Source organism: Enhydra lutris, unplaced genomic scaffold (assembly GCF_002288905.1).
Source record: "Enhydra lutris kenyoni isolate GAN:26980312 unplaced genomic scaffold, ASM228890v2 scaffoldscaffold11, whole genome shotgun sequence".
Lineage (NCBI taxonomy): Eukaryota > Metazoa > Chordata > Mammalia > Carnivora > Mustelidae > Enhydra > Enhydra lutris.
In genome coordinates, this window is record NW_019154095.1 from 40,352,071 (window position 1) to 40,360,304 (window position 8,234).

The 8,234-nt window shown below is 39.8% G+C and overlaps 1 pseudogene; it reads right to left on the reverse strand.

The window, feature by feature from the left end:
• Positions 1 to 4,115: 4,115 nt before the first annotated feature.
• Positions 4,116 to 4,731, reverse strand: LOC111144589 (annotated as a pseudogene).
• Positions 4,732 to 8,234: the final 3,503 nt, after the last annotated feature.

Sequence of the window (8,234 nt, forward strand, 5' to 3'; positions counted from 1 at the left end):
CTGGCTAAGAGTGGTGTGAATTTCCCAATTGGCAGTCCTAATGGGCAGATGGATTGCCGGACGGTGGCAGTGATGCTACCCATGGTTTATCTTGGTACATAGAGAAGAATACCGAATGCATGTGGTGCCTGTATCTGTTCATGCGGCAGGTTTCCCTCTCTCTGTAATGACTATATTGGCGGTTTTGAACACTTGACCAGGTGTTTCTGAGCCTTGGACCAGGTGGGGAGACAGCACATCTCCTTGGCTTGACTTACAAGGAGTGTGTATGCAGTCTGACCTGTTCTTTGCAGTGGCCACTTGGAGACATTTGCTGTCATTTAATGAGATTGGTTTCCAAGACATTCCTAAAACATTCAAGAAATGTTCTTTTTTTCTTTTTTAGCACTATTTGCACATAAGAAAAAAAATTAACAAGTGAATAAAGACGGGGTATCTGAATGGCTCAGTGGGTCAAGAGTCTGACTTGATTTCTGCTCAGGTGGTGATCTCAGGGTCATGGGATTGAGCCCCCTGTCAGGCTCTGAACTCAGCAGGGAGCCTCAGCAGCTTGAGATTCTCTCTCACTCTCCCTCTGCCCCTCCCCCTGCACACACACATACTCTCTCTCTCAAATAAATAAATAAATAAATAAATCTTTAAAAAAAAGTGAACAGTGACAGGCCAAAACTTCTTGACATTTAATATGTTTAGTTGAATCACGATAAAGTACACTTTTATAACTCAACTATGCTTTGATTTTACTTTCCTTTTATTATAGCAGGAAAATTGTAGAACAGTTACTAAGGAGAAAGTCACCTACTATCCTAACTTGAAAAGTGTAATTTTTTAAAACATTTGCTTCTCAACTTTTTACTAGGTGTACCAATAAAGACTTATATTGTGCTCTGTTCCATAATGTGATTTCCTGTGCAGTAATTTTACTATCTGCATAATATTCCTTCTATGATATACCATAATCATCCTCCATTAGTTAGCATCTAATAGCTTCCATTTTTTATCATTGAAATTACTGCAGTGAACATCTATGAGCATGTGGTCCTTTTATAGTTTAGATTATTTCCTTAAAATAGATTCCCAGAGATAGAATTATGGGCCAAAGGGCTTCAATATTTTTATGATTCTTCATACCTATTGTCAACGTGCTTTCCAAAGGATTAATTGTACAGCTTCACAAAGTCACCATTGATATAGGCGGTAGTCTGATTCCCCAGAGTTCTGCCAGAAGGGAAATTGTATCAACTATACAACTTAACTATGGGGAAAATTATGTTATTAAATTCAGTCTTGCATTCAAGAAGTATATCTATTGTTGGGGCGCCTGGGTGGCTCAGTGGGGTAAACCTCTGCTTTTGGCTTAGGTTATGATCTCAGGGTCCTGGGATTGAGCCCCACATTGGGCTCTCTGCTCAAGGGGGAGTGTGCTTCCCCCTCTCTCTCTCTGCCTGCCTCTCTGCCTACTTGCGATCTCTGTCTGTCAAATAAATAAATAAAATCTTTAAAAAAGGAAGTATATCTATTGTTATATTTGTTATTGTGCAATATATATATATTATATTTATAATATTCTGCATACATCTAGCTTGAGGAGAATTGGTAATTCGAGGGGCAGGAACTCTTGGCAGCCCTGTATGCTCCCCAGAAATCCCCACATGTGGCATGGCCTATCCCTTCAAGGCCAAGATTTGGGGACCAGCTTCAGAGAGCAAGGATGCTTAGTTTCATGGCCTGCAGTGCAAATTCACTCCTATAACCTGCCTAAGGCATCTAAGACCTCCAGACTACCCAACCCTAGCAGGTCAGCTTCCTAGAGCTAGGGATTCCCCCAATTGTAATTCTTCTGCTGAGTGGAAAGGTCATTTGAGTCAGAGACCTTACGGACCAATGCTGGGAGGATACATGAGCCTTGGTGGAAGTCAGGTCTTATAGGTGTCCCTCAGCAGAATTCTTGGCCATTCCAGGAACACAAGGCTAACAAGTTCCTTGAAATATGGTTTTTGGGGAAAAAGCAACTGTGTTTTACAATGGGACGGATTTCACACATCACTGTGAGTCCCTAGATGCCCCTATGGGGGCCCAGTCCATCTCCACAAGTCCCAGATACAGAAGACCACCCCAGGATGCCTGCACATGGAGTCATAGTAAGTTTCCCACATACAGTTTGCTCCAGGTATCAGAACCTCTTGGCCCTTTAGACAGTGCCTGTCCTTGCTGACCAAGCCATCTTCTAGAAACAGTCTTTCTCAGAACTGCACCACTGGTGAAGACACTTGAATTGTGGCTATCTTCAGACCTTTAGGGCCCTTATGGGACCAGGGTCCTGTCTGGCAAATGTATTTCCCAGGTGTCTCCCATACCACATAGCCCTGGTCAGGCCCAGTATGGCTTCTGAGATCCTATAAAATCTGGCATCAGAGGGAAGGACTACTCTGTTGTAGAGTAGAGTGGAGCCTAGCAGCCCAGTGTGTCTCCCAGCAGTCCCTACCTATGGCTCAGCCTGTACCTCCATGGCCTTGAACCAGGGACTGATCCTAGAGAGCCTGGCTGTAGGATGGGAGCCATAGGAGCATGTGCACTATGATCCCCGCCCAACTCTCACCCTTGTGTATCCAGGCCTGAGTGAACAGCCCCCCAGCCCCCAGCCTTGTAGGCTGTCTTCCTAGAGTTGTAGTTCCCTGCACTACACTCCTGATGCAGAGTGGGGAAGGTCTTTGAGTCAGACTCTATTGACCTGTGCTGGTAGGATACATGGGGGGGGGGGGTCAGTTTACCCAGGTGTCTCTATCAGTAGAATTCCCAGTGGTACCCAGCATGGCAAGGCTAAGGAGTTCCTTGAGATCAGGGTACAGGGAACTGAATTTTGGAACAGGGCGAACTTTGGCATTGCTGTGAATCCTGCGAAAGTCCCCGGGGGTGGGGGGCCAGGTCCATCCCTGTCAGTGCTGGATCCAGGGTGCATGGATGCTGAGTCACCATGGCTGGCATGTACAGACACTCCACCAACCTACCTCCAGGCATCTGGACCCCTTCGTCTTCAGATAGGGCCTTCCCTCACCCAGCAGGCCATCTTCCTAGGGCAGACTTTACCCATGTGTCATTGATGAGGACATTTGAATTATAGTCACTATCAGACCCTATATGGTCCTACTGTTCATACAGGCTAGGCACTGGTCTGGCAGTCATAATTCCCAGGTGCTTTGTTTTAGTGGCAAGTTATGTTCAGCGAAGTGTTCATCGTTCCTAGCAATTTATTTAATACAGGTTCACTGTGGGAATTTCACAAACCAGTAACATACAGGATAATGTTTCTTACTAAGCCAATAAAGAAATGACAAGTCCAAATCAATCACAGATTAATTATACTATTGTTCCAGGCAAGGAAAAACTTAAAGATTAAAGTCCAAATTTAGCTGAGGTGTACTTTATATGATTTGGGAGCGATAGCTTAGTAAACCAAGGCCTGAAGTCCAGGGGCCAGCGTCAAAGGAAAAGTCCCCTGTTGCAAGAGCATGCTGTTAGCAAATGATGCCACGGGGATTGACAGGAAAGATGATATTCTTCATAGGGCCACTGTATAACTTTTGCTGATAAAATAGTTGTCTCTCCTGCTGCAGGAGTCAATTGCCCCAACATCTCTCCACACCCCACCCTGCTCCCGCAAAAACAAAAACAAAACAAAACAAAACAAAACAAAACAGAACAAAACAAAACAAAACAAAACAAAACCCTAAATGTCCCAGATCATTCTCCAGAGTGGATGGAGCCCGGGAGCAACTTCAATAATCCAAATTAGTCTGTTATAGAGTCATCACAAGCATGCCTTGCTTTTAAACAAAAAACAAAAAAACAACAGAAAAAATTTTTTTGAAACAACAAAACAAGACCTAGTATTAATTACTTTTCTGACAATACACAAGTACTCAAATTAACTAGTACTGAGAGAGGGAAGGGGACCATACCTATGGGCCTTGTCTCACACGAGCACATGTGGGTAGGTACGGGGCATTTGTCATTATCGCAAAAACGAATTTTAATCTTTAATCTTTAGTTTGATTTAACATTGCTTTTAGTATGAAGCTGTCACCAGCTGTGCGGAAAGGGCTCTGGAGAGATTTTCACAGCAGCACACACCTGAGGCTGTACTCCGGTCCCTTGGACTGCAGGGCAGCCAATACTGCTTCGTCAAATACATCCTTGAGGCCTTTCTGTGCGAGTGCAGAACAATCCACGTACTTGACAGCCTTCAGGTCATGGGCTTTTCAGTAGTCTCTGGAGTGATAGGCTTCAGTTTGTTCTTGGCAAGTTTCTCAATCGTAGAGGGGTCATCTCGGAGATCTGTTTGGGTCTCAACAAACAAGAAAGGAGTCTTTGGACAATGATGAGTTATCCCAGCTTCACATTTTCAAATGAGGATGGAGAGATGACTGAAAAACAGACTAGAAATACATCTGTTTGTGGATAACTCAGCAGTCGTAATCTCTCATAATCCTCTTGCCCTGCAGTATCAAAAGGTCCAAGAGTATATGACTCTCCACCAATCAAAACTGTCAATGCATAGTTATCAAAAACAGTCGGTACATACTCAGATGGAAATTTGTTTGTTGTGTAGGATATCAGGAGATGCGTCTTACCAACAGCATCATCGCCCACAACAACACACTTAATTGTCTGCATTGCTGGAACAGTTTTGTTTCCACTTAAAATATGTCAAATTCGATGATGACCTCAGCTTCTCCGCCAGGGCGTTGGCAGCACTCAGTTTTGTTTCTTTTTCAAGATTTCTGTCTATTCAGGGCCTTTCATGGTTCCATACAAATTTTAGAATTATCTTTTCTAGTTCTATGAAAAATGCTGTTTGTATTTTGATAGGGATTGCTTTAAACTTGTAGATTGCTCTGGATAGTTTGGATAGATTTTAACAATCTTTGTTCTTGCAATCCATGACCATGGAATGTCTTTCCATTTGTTTGTGTCATCTTCAACTACTTTCATCAGTGTTTTATTGTTTTCAGAGTATGGGTCTTTCACCTCCCTTGTTAAGTTAATTCATAGGTATTTATTTTTGGTGCAATTGTAAATGGAATTGTTCTATTAATTTCTCATTCTGCTACTTCATTATTAGTGTATAGATATGCAATGGATGTCTTTGTATTGACTTTGTATCCTCACTGAATCATACTGAATTCATTTACCAGCTCTAATAGTATTTTGGTGGAGTCAGGGTTTTCTATATAAAATATCATGTCATCTGCAAATAGTGAAATTTTTGTTTCTTTCTTACCAATTTGGGTGCATTTTATTTCTTTTTTTAAAAAAATTATTTATTTATTTGACAGAGAGAGAGAGAGAGAGACAGCAAGAGAGGGAATACAAGCAGGGGGAGTGGGAGAGGGAGAACATGCTTCCTGCTGAGCAGGGAGCCCGATGCAGGGCTCTATCTCCCGGACCCTGGGATCATGACCTGAGCTGAAGGCAGAGGCTTTAACCTACTGAGCCACCAGGTGCCCTGGGTGCATTTTATTTCTTTTTCTTGTCTGATTGCTGTGGCTGGGACTTCCAGTCCTATGAGGAATAAAAGTGGTAAGAGTGGACATCTTTGTCTTACTCCTGATCCTAGGGGAAAAGCTCTGTTTTTCCCCTTTGAGTATCATGGTTGCAGTGAGTTTTTCATATATGGCCTTATTATGTTATATGTTGAGGTATGCTTTCTCTAAACTTAATTGGTTGAAGTTTTTTTTTATCATGAATGGATGTTGTACTTTGTCAGATGCTTTTCTGCATCTAATGAAATGATCATATGGCTTTTATCTTTTCTCTAGCTGATGCAGTGTATCATGTTGAATATTAAAACACATTTGTATCCCAGGAATAAAAGCCACTCTACTGTGGTGAACTACTTTTAATATATTTTTGGATTTAATTTTCTAATTTTTTGATAATTTTTTCCTCTCTATATTCGTCAGGAATATTGGTCCGTTGTTCTCTTTTTTTGTAGTGTCTTTATCTGGCTTTGGTATCGGGGTAATGCTGGCCTCATTAAATGAATTTGGAAGCTTTCCTTCCTCATCTGTTTTTTGGAATGGTATGAGAAAACTAGGTATCAACTCTTCTTTGAATGTTTGGTAGAATTGCGGTGCCTGGCTCACTCAGCCCATAGAGCATGAGACTCTTGATCACAGGGTCATGAGTTCAAGCCCCACAGTGGACATGGAGACTAGTTAAACAAACAAACAAACAAACAAACAAATAAATGTTTGGTTTAATTCATTTGTGAAGCCTTTTGGTCCCAGACTTTGGTTTGTTGATTATTGATTCCATTTCATTGCTGCTTATCAGTCTGTTCAAATTTTATATTTCTTCCCAAATCAGTTTTGGGAGTTTTTGTTGTTTTTAGGAATTGATTCATTTCTTCTAGGTTTTTCAATTTGTTGGTATACAATCTTTCATAATACTCTCCTATAATCCTTTGTGTTTCTGGGGTGTTAGTTGTTTCTGCTCCTCTTTCATTTCTGATTTTGCTTATTTGAGACCTCTCTTCTTTCTTTCTTCTTTCTTTTTTTCTTCCTTTCTTCCTTCCTTCCTTCTTTTTTATAAGTCTGACTATAAATTTCTCAATTTTGTTGATCTTTTCAAAGAATTAACTCCTGATTTTATTGATCTGTTCTATTACTTTTTAGTTTTTATTTCATTTATTTCTGCTCTAATCCTGATTATTTTCTTCCTTTTACTGGTTTGGGGTTTTGTTTGGTCTTCTTTTTCTAGCAGCCATTAGGTTGGGTTGTATATTTGAGATTTTTCTTGCTTCCTAGGTAGGCCTAAATTGCTATATACATCCCTCTTAGAACAGCTTTGCTACATCAAAGATTTTAGAATATCGTATTTTCATTTTCATCTGTCTCCATATATTTTTTAAAAATTTCCTTCTGATTTCTTGGTTGACCCATTCGTTGTTTAGTAGCATGTTATTTAACTTTCATTTGTGTTCTTTCCAGATTTTTTTCTTGTGGCTGATTTTTAGTTTCATAGTGTTGTTGTCAGAAAAGATAGATGGTATGACTTTAGTATTTTAGAATTTGTTGAGACTTGTTTTGTGGCCTAACATGTGATCTATTCTGGAGAATGTTTCATGTGCATTTGGAATGAATGTGTATTTTGCTATTTCAGGATGGAATGTTTTAAATAAATCTGTTAGATCCATGTGGTCCAATGTGTCATTCAAAGCCAGTGTTTCCTTGTTGATTTTCTTTTCAGATGATCTATCCATTGATGTAAGGCGGGGTGTTCATGTCCCCTACTATTATTGTATTTCCATCAATTTATGTTTGTTAATAGCAACTTTATGTATTTGGGTGTTCTCATGTAGGGTGCATAAATAGTTTAATTTTTATATCTTCTTGTTGAATTGTTCCTTTTATGGTTATGTAGTGTCCTTCTCGGTTCTCCTTACAGCTTTCATTTTATAGTCTATTTTGTCTAATATAAATATTGCTACCCTGTCTCTCTTTTCACTTCTGTTTTAATGATAAATACTTCTCCACCCCTTTATTTTCAATTTGTATGTATCTTTAAGTCTGAAATGAGTCTCTTGTAGGCAGCATAGAGATGGGTCTTGCTTATTTATTTATTCAGTCATCCTTTGTCTTTTGATTGGAGCGTTTAGTCTGTTTACATTCAATGTAATTATTTGGGTATGCATTTATTGTTATTTTGTTATTTGTTTTATGGTTGCTTTTTGTAGTTCTTCTCTGTTCCTTACTCTCTCTTCTCTGTTCCTTACTTCTCTGTTGCTTGCTCTCCTTTCTCAGGGTTGATTGGCTTTCTTTAGTGATATACTTGGATTCCTTTCTCTTTTTGTAGTACTAGTCCCAGTTTTTGATTTGTGGTTACCATTAGGTTTATATGTATCATCTTATGAGTGTAGTAGTCTAAATTAAGTTGATGGTTGCTTAAGTTTGAACCCACTCTAAAAGCTCTAGATGTTGACTTCTCATCCCCCACCCCCATTGTATGTATGTGCTATCATACTTTACATCTTTTTATTTTGTGAATACCTTGACTGATTTTTATAGATATTCTTAATTTTACTGCTTTTGTGATTCCTGCTTTTCTTACTCTTGCTTATGGTCTTTCCTTTCCACTCTAAGAATCCCCTTTAACATTTCCTGGAAGGCTGGTTTAGTGGTGATTAATTCCTTTAATTTTTGTTTATCATGGAAACTGTTTATCTCTTCTTC